The 8,593-nt window shown below is 45.9% G+C and overlaps 1 long non-coding RNA gene across 1 annotated transcript; it reads right to left on the bottom strand.

Annotated features, from left to right (window-relative positions):
- Positions 1–699: 699 nt before the first annotated feature.
- On the bottom strand, positions 700–7,981 carry LOC118728452. The gene is made up of 3 exons (XR_004990902.2): positions 7,743–7,981; positions 7,387–7,389; positions 700–835 (listed from the first exon to the last, which is right to left on the bottom strand). It is a non-coding gene; the product is annotated as an uncharacterized LOC118728452 (long non-coding RNA).
- Positions 7,982–8,593: the final 612 nt, after the last annotated feature.

Here is an 8,593-nt window from a genome sequence, read left to right as displayed (position 1 = left end):
ACAGGAGACTTTTTAAAGTTTCATGAATTTAATTGGAAGCATTATATTGTGGGCCCAGGGCCTATAGAGGATTTGGGGACAAGTAGGAGAAAAAGCATAGAGGGGCAGAACAGAAGGGGGCCAGACTCCAGGCTGCTTTTGAGAATGGTAGGCACAAGCTACAGCAACCTTTTTTGACTAGTACCAAACTTGTAGGTCCAGCTCTCATACTTCTCATGCAGCACAGAAATATACTACCCTCCACCACTAACCTTCCAACCTAAAACATACATGTGCTACTTTTGTGGCAGAATGCATGGGAAAATGGTCAGTCAGCATTCTAAGGGAGGAAAGTTTAACCTTTATTTCGCAGATCTGCTAGTCCAGGGGAATTCTGGATCCAAAGCCTGAAATGAACTTGAGGGGAGGCTTTGGTCTCTATGTCTCCTCCTGTGGAGGGCCCCTCAGGATCCCTGCAGCTCCACCCAAGTCAGTCTTGGTGGGCCTTGGGGGCATGCTCCAAAGCTCTGCCTAAGTCAGCTGTGGTGGGGCCCTGGGTTAGGCTCTGCAAGTTTTAACCTGATACTGAACTAGGTTGCCAGCCCCCACCCCATTTTCCTCTTATTCCTCCCTTTTTTTTCACAAGCTATTCTTAGCTGTGGGGATTACCAAAGACTCAGGAATTGGGGATAAGGTCGACATCCACTCTAGCTACTTCCTGCTGAAGGGGGCATGAAAATGAAAATTGGGTGGGGGGAGGGGGCTTGCAACCTAATTCAGTATCTGGTTAAAACTGTAGTCTTACTTCCGCACTCTGACTGACTTGGATGGAGCTGCAGAGCATAACCCCTGGGCCCTGCCACAGCTGACTTAGGGAAAGCTACAGAGACCCTCAAGGGCCCACCACAGGAGGAGATATATTGGTCAGAGCCTCCTCATGAGTTCAGTTCAGGCTTTGAATCTGGAATTCCCCAGACTAGCAGATCTGGGAAATAAAGGTTAAAACTTTCCTCCCTCAGAGTGCTGGCTGATCATTCTCCCGTGCATTCTGCCACATTTGGTGCATTGGCCGAGAAACATCAGTTGAGCTGACTCCTAGGCCACTGCTGAGGAGAGCAGACTTCGGGGCACTTGCTTCAGGCTCTGGAACCCAAGGAAAGCAAGCCACCAGCACTTTCACTGGTTCCTGAACTCGTGGGGCCTGAAGGACTGTGGCGACTCCATGCTCCATCGGACCCAAAAGAGACAGGAAACACCTTTCTGGGACTTCCTGAGAGGGTAGTCAAAATCAGATGTCTGAAACTGTAAGTTTTTCCCCGGGAGAACCGGTCTGAGTTCTGGCCTGTCCTATGGGACAGAAGAGGTAGCTGGCCCCTACCTAGGTAATTATTTACCTCAGGATAGCTCAGATCATCAGAAGGAACAGCTTCTAGATGGCATTCACCATCTCTAAGACTTCCCCGGAGTGAAGTAAAAACTCGAACTGGCTATGGGTCCAAATCTGGCCTGCCTTTGAAAAGGATAGAAGAGAAGCATTCCTAGGCAGTTTTCTACTGCCTCTGTTCAGGACTTGTTTTGTATCTCTGTGCAATTGAAACTGATTTGGTGGTATTCCGTGGTGTAAATGAGGTGTGCACTGGTGTAAAAGTGTTTTTATGTTTGTTTGTTTTTGTTTTGTGTTTTCTAAAATACCTTCCTAAACCTCTCCCATATTTCCTTGGTGATTCAAAGTTTTTAGTGGGGATGTTATCTGTCTTTATTGTTTAAATATGTCTCTTTATTTGTTTAAATTGTTTAGCTAGTGAAATTTCTGTTTGTGTCTCTTAAAATATATAAATGTATTGCTAATCTGAGGAATGTTAATTATTTTGATTAGTTCACCTAAAAAATAAACTAATTGTAAAGAAAGTATGGCTTTGGTGTAAAGAAGGAAGGTAAAGAGAAATGTTGAAAGGAAGTTGAATGGATGACAGGCCAGTAAGCCAGGACCATTAGAATAGGGAAACTGAGCAGAAATCCTATCTTCCCTAAATCAAGGCATCTTGTAAATCCTGTCTTCCCTAATAAAGCAAGAACATCGGAGCCATCTTGTAAATCCTGTCTTTCCCTAAACCAAGGACACTTGGGAGTATATGATTTGCATTTGCCTCCCTAAACAGAGGTTAAATAGCGTATGCCAATATACACAGGGAGACTGATAGCAGAAATCTGGTTAGTGTCATTTGCTGTCCACACCCAAGGACAAATGAAGTTAGAAAATAAGCCTTATTTTGATTAGTTCTTTTATTCAAGCATTTAAATTAAAAAAGAGGAGGCAACCCAGACTCTCCCTGTAACATGGGTAGTAGCTTCTTCTCAAACTCTACAGTTAAGAAATTTTAAAAAGGGGTTTATTGGGGACTGCGTAGTAAAACTAGTCCCTTGGGAGTTTAAAAAGGATGTGTGAAATAAGACTGGCCATCTTTTGGAGTAGGATGGCCACTGGAGGGCACATTGGATGTTTCCATAATCAGAAATGTTCACAGAATTATCACAATAAACCTAGGTCATCCCAACCAGTTCCCTTATATTAACCAGTGGCTAGAAATAGCAGAACTTAAAAGCCACTTTGGATCCAGTTTTGTATATATAAGGGAAAAAGGCAGGCCCCTCAGAAAGAGAATAAGCAGGAAGCTCTGCCAGTTCTACCACTTCCATGTGTGTCTCCAGCTGTACCCAGTGTCCCTCTGCTTAGCCAGGGAAGATTAGATCCACCACCTCCTTCCATCCCTCCGCCCCTAACCAGACTCTCCAGAGCCAGTTGGACAATGTTTGCACTCAGCTGATCAGGGACCCAAACCACTTCCAGCTTTTCAGATGCCTGTCTGAGAAATGTGGGGTCCTCATATAATTGGAGAAAATGGGACCTCACAAGAGGGGGGCATCAGTCTTTCACTACCAGCTGATCTCTTAAATTAGAAGCATCATGTTCCTACTTATTCCGAAAAAACCTCAAGCCACAGTTGACTTTCTAGAGTCAGTTTTTCAGCCCCCGGGGCTGACGCTCCATCCACTGAGCCAAACCGGTTTCGGCCTGGGTTGACTTTTTAAAATGGACGAGCGACTGATAATAACAGGAATGGCTCCAGATCCAGGCCCTGCCAGGGACATTAGACACAGTCAGATGCGCCAGAAAGGTTCTCCCAGATGTGAAACCCAGATGGAACCCGAATTCAGAGAATGGGATGGCCAGATTAGAGAGATATCGGCTGGCCTTCCTCCAGGGGCTCTGGACTGGGGCCAAGAAGCCCACTAATATGGCCAAGACCTCTGAGGTTTTCTCATCAGACTGGTGGCAGCTGACTCCAAGGAGGACTGACCAGGCTCTTTCCAACTGGGCCCTCATGATCGAAATAAAAATCAGGGACCAGATTGTGAACTTTATGGTTGATACAGGGGCAGAGCACTCGGAAGTTACTCAGAAAGTAGCTCCCCTCTCAAGACAGCAAATCACCATTATCAGAGCTGCCAGGACCATACATGAAGACCACTCTGCTGCCCTGCCAATGTCAGTTAGGTGGCCACCAGGTGGTTCATGAATTCCTGTACTTGCCAGATTGCCTAGTCTTTCTAATGGGCCAAAATGGGAGCAGCATTTTGTCAGAAGAGGAATGGTTTACATGTCTAGATCCAAAAGATGCCTTTTTCTGTCTTCAGCTGGCACTCTCCAGTCAGCTTCCTTTTGCCTTTGAGTGGGAAAACCAACCACAGGGGCTAAGGAACAGCTCACCTGGACCACACTGCCACAGGGTTCAAGAACTCCCCGACTCTTTTTAGTGGAGCACTAGCAGCAGATTTTTCCAAATTTCTAGGACAGAATGTAAGATGTGTCCTATTCCAATATGTAGACGACCTCCTACTGGCTAGCTCCATGTGAACTCAGTGTTGGGAAGGAACACAAACCCTTCTAAGACGACTCTTAACTGAAACAGGTTACTGGGTGTCCAAAAGGAAGGCTCAAATCTATCAGAGGGAAATCAAATACCTACGTTTCCTAATTACCCAAGGGAAACAAAGACTAGGGACTGAAAGAAAACAGACAGTATGTGTAATATAAGTCCCCAGCACCCTGCAACAGATTCCGGAATTCCTAGGGGCAGCATGGTTCTGTCAAATTTGGATCCCAAGATTCTCATATCTAGCTAAGCCCCTCTGTGAAGCCTTAAAAGGAGAGGAAAAGGCACCCATTAACTGGGGTTCTGAATAGGAAAAGCCTTCGAAACCATAAAAACAAAGTTCACCGAAGTGCCAGCCCTAGGACTCCCAGATGTGACACAGTACTTTAACCTTTTCGTTCACAAGAACAATGGGGACAGGGTAGCCCTAGGATTTCTGACTCAGGAGTTGGGATCCTGGCAGAGGCCAGCCTATGTCTCCAAACAGATTAACCCAGTTGCCTCCAGATGACCCTCATGCCTCAGGGCCCTTGCAGCCACAGCCTTATTAGTCAGAGGCAGATAAGTTCACTCTAGGATTTCTCCCAGCATGTTGAAGTGCCTCATGCTGTTGTCACCATAATGGAAGCTAAGAGACAACATTGGCTGACTCGTGCTTGGATGACTCAATACCAAGAGCTCCTATGTGAAAATCTATAAATAAGATTAGAGGCAGTGAGGACTCTTAATCCTGCCACTTTCCTACCCATTGCATAGGGAACCCCAGAGCAGTCTAAAAGTCTTAGGGGAGGTTTACTCCAGATGGCCAGATCTAACAAATGGGCCTCTACAGAATCCATACTATTGTTCATGGACAACAGTAGCTTCCTAGATGAAGGAAAAAGACAAGCCAGGTATGCAATGGTAACAAACTTTGAGATAACAGAGGCACAGGCTCTGCCTGAAGGATGGTTAGTGTAGAGGGCAAAACCCTGGGACCTATTCAGAGCTTTAAATCTCAGTATGGATAAGCACACCAACATCTACTCTGACTCGTGCTATGCCTTCGCTACCTTGCATATCCATGGGGCCATATACAAGGAAAGGGGGCTCCTGATGGCCAGAGGAAAAATAATCAAAAATCAGAGCGAGATTTTGAAGTTACTAGAAGCAGTCTGGGAGCCCAAGGAAGTAGCAGTCATTTGTTGTAGAGGACATCAGTGGGGAAAAGACTCAGTGTCAGAAGGAAACTATCATACAGATGCAGCGGGGCAAGGCTAGCTGCTAAGGAGAGGGCAGTGCCATCAAGGATCATGCCTGTTCCTGAATTAACTGAACCTCTGAAATACACCCTTCAAAAAGAAGAATGGGCCCAATAAGAAGGGGGTAAAAGAACGAAGGAAGGTGGTAGATATTCCCAGATCATAGGATCTACATTCCAGAACAGTTAGCTCATAGAGTAGTCATCCAGCAGCATGAACTTATCCATTTAGGGAAGATGGTTCTAGAAGCCTTGTTAAGCAGATACTATCTAATTGCCCATCTCCCCTCTTTATGCAACTCAGTCTCTCAGCACTTCCTCCTCTGTGCACAGAATAATACAAGGCAGGGGCCTGTAGGACCCATGGGAATTCAGCGCTGTGGCAGGCTCCCTTTGTAGATCTAGAGGTAGACTTTATAGAAATAGAGCCTAGAAGAGGAAATAAATATCTTTTCGTTTTTGTCTGCACCCTTTCAGGTTGGGTTGAGGTATATCCTACCCTCATGGAGAAGGCAAGAGAAGTCACTAAGGTGTTACTGAAGAACATAATTCCCTTATATGGAATGCCATTAACCACTGCATCAGATAATGGCTCAGCCTTTATAGCTGAGGTAGTATAGCAGGTATCTAAGTCCTTGGGAATTAAGTGGAACTTACATACAGCCTACAGGCCCCAGAATTCAGGGATAGTAGAACGCATGAAACAGACTCTCAAGCAGGCTATGGCTAAGCTATGCCAGGAGACGAACTTACCCTGGACAGATATCTTACTGTAAGGTTTGAGGCGCAGGAAACTGACCACCAAGGAATTTTAAAGTTAAGTTTATTCCCCAGTAATGAGTGGGACTCATTATGGAGGTAGAGAAATCAGAATTGAAGGAGTTGGGAGGGGGGATGGACCCAGCCGGGCTGCCACCTGGACATGGAGGATCAGCAGCATATTGCTGGTCCAAGGAGGGGGGGGGGGGGGGGGGGGGGGTCTTTTTAAGCGGAGGAACAGGAGAGGGTTGGACCCAGGGCAGAACAGGAAGGGGTGGGCTCCAGGACACTTTGGCACGCACTGATTAGTGGTTCAGTGTATTGGGGATGTCTCTGTGACAGATGCCAGTAATGTCATAACTCCGCCCACCAGTTGGGAGGAGGGAGAACCTTATACTTACCACTTGTGCTCCTGTGGGTGCACTGTGCTCTGAGAGCCAGGATAGGGTTCTCTCCATTTGAAAATCTTAATTCAGCCAAAGGGATATTTGGGGGAAATAGGGAATTTAGAAATTCAGAAACAGCTAGAAGTATAATATTATACTTGGGAAAACTATCCTTGAAGTCCACAGATGGGTTACTAATTGATTGCCCATCTCTCTAGTAACAGCTGTGCACCCGTACAAGCTTGGGGACCAGCTTTGGGTAAAAGATTGGGAAAGAAAAAGGAACCTCTTAAGCCAATCTGGAAGGGACCTTATCCAGTCGTACTAACCACCCCTCAGCTCTCAAAATTGCAGGACTGAACACCTGGATCCACCACTCCTGGGTGAAAGCAGCCCACCAGCTGGACAACCAGCATCCAGAGTGAAAGGTGGCCTCTGACCTGAACCACCCACTGTGGATCATCCTCAAGAAGATGGAGGCCAAAACTGCTTTGGCTCAATGGATAGAGCGTCGGCCTGCGGACTCAAGGGTTCTGGATTCGATTCCGGTCAAGGGCATGTACCTGGATTATGGGCATGTCCCTAGTAGGGGGTGTGCAAGAGGCAGCTGATTGATGTTACTCTCTCATCAATGTTTCTGGCTTTCTATCCCTCTCCCTCTCTGTAAAAAAATCAATAAAATATATTTTAAAAAAGAAGAAAAAGAAGAAGATGGAGGATTCGGCTGACCAACCTGAATCTCTTTATTCCCTCCTATCTGGCTAACAATTTTATTCTCTCTTCATACAACTGTTACCAGTACCCCAGACTGGTACTGGGAGGAGAACTTCTCTCCTTGTTACTCTGACAACCCCCTTGGGAAGATGGGGAAGACATGGGATGCTGAACCTCCTTTTTCATTGCCCCCCTTCAGCAGGAAGTAGCTAGAGTGGTCATCAATCTTATCCCCAATTCCTGAGTCTTTTGTAATCCCTAAGGCTAAGAATAGCTTGTGTAATGTGCCATGCCAGCATGGCCAAGGGTGAACCTGAGGAGGGGTGGCAAAGGATTCAGGAAAAGAGACAAGAGGGTCTCAGTGGATCTCCACTGCCTGGATGAGGACACAGATGACCCAGCCTTCAAACTGATGCTTTATTTTATAGTCTGATTAAAACAAGGGTAGATTAATAAGTACACAAATGTTCTTGTTTTGGCAACACTTGATGCACCTCCCACAGCCAATTAGTTACTTAGGAAGGAATCAGGGAGGGCTACAAGGTCAGGCTTAATTATGCTAGGAGAGCTCAGCCCTCCGGGCTGGGATTTGTTTGTGGCCCAGCTACAAGTCAGCCCAAGCCTTGACCCAAGAGCCACTTCCTACAGTGGAATATGACAGGCGAATGAAAAGGAAAATGGGGTGGGGGGCTGGCAACCTAGTTCAGTATCTGGTGAAAACAGCCCCACCACAGCTGACTTAAGCAGAGCTTTGGAGCATGCCCCCAAGGCCCTGCCAAGACTGACTTGGACGGAGCTGCAGGGACCATCAGGGGCCCTCCACAGGAGGAGACATGAGAACAGAGCCTCCCCACAAGTTCAGTTCAGGCTTTGGATCCGGAATTCCCCTGGACGAGCAGATCTGCGAAATAAAGGTTAAACTTTCCTCCCTCAGTGCTGGCTGATCGTTCTCCCATGCATTCTGCAACAATATGGAAGGAGGGAGGGAAGGAGGGAGAATCTTTGTCCTAGGATTGATTTTCACCTGGCAAGGCCATACTTCCAAAAACCATCAGTTTTTTTCTCCCTGTGGAGCTAAATTAACCCTGAAATTCTACTTCAGAGCACCATTTTTTTATTCCTACACAAATTAAAACTGCACACTGTTTCCTTCAACAGCATTCCCCCTTTTTATCAATTCTTTCATGTAATATGAGGTTCCACTCCAGAATGAGGGATCATTTGGCATACCTCTGGTGGGAACTCACAGCCATAATGAATGTTCTATTCCACAACTCTGTCCTTCTCCAGTTGCCAGTGGTGCAACTCACTCTCTGCCCACTTTGGCAGACCAGCAGTATTCTGTTTCACCGATCACAAAGGCATCTTCTTTAAGACACATAATCCATTTCCATTTGGTAACTTTAAAGTCCTTTCATTGAGAATGATATAGAAAGAATAAACCTAATAAATGACTTTTTAAAAAAATACTAGTAATGTCAGAACTGGATTTCTGCCTCTTCTCCCAAAATTTCACACAGAAAGATCTTACTGTAATCAGTTTTCTTTAAGTTTTGATATCAAAAACAAGTAACAATATC

The sequence above is a fragment of the Pipistrellus kuhlii genome, unplaced genomic scaffold (genome assembly GCF_014108245.1).
Source record: "Pipistrellus kuhlii isolate mPipKuh1 unplaced genomic scaffold, mPipKuh1.p scaffold_m20_p_1, whole genome shotgun sequence".
Lineage (NCBI taxonomy): Eukaryota > Metazoa > Chordata > Mammalia > Chiroptera > Vespertilionidae > Pipistrellus > Pipistrellus kuhlii.
The sequence above is the reverse complement of the archived record's forward strand: the minus strand, read 5'-3'. Positions and strand labels throughout refer to the sequence as shown.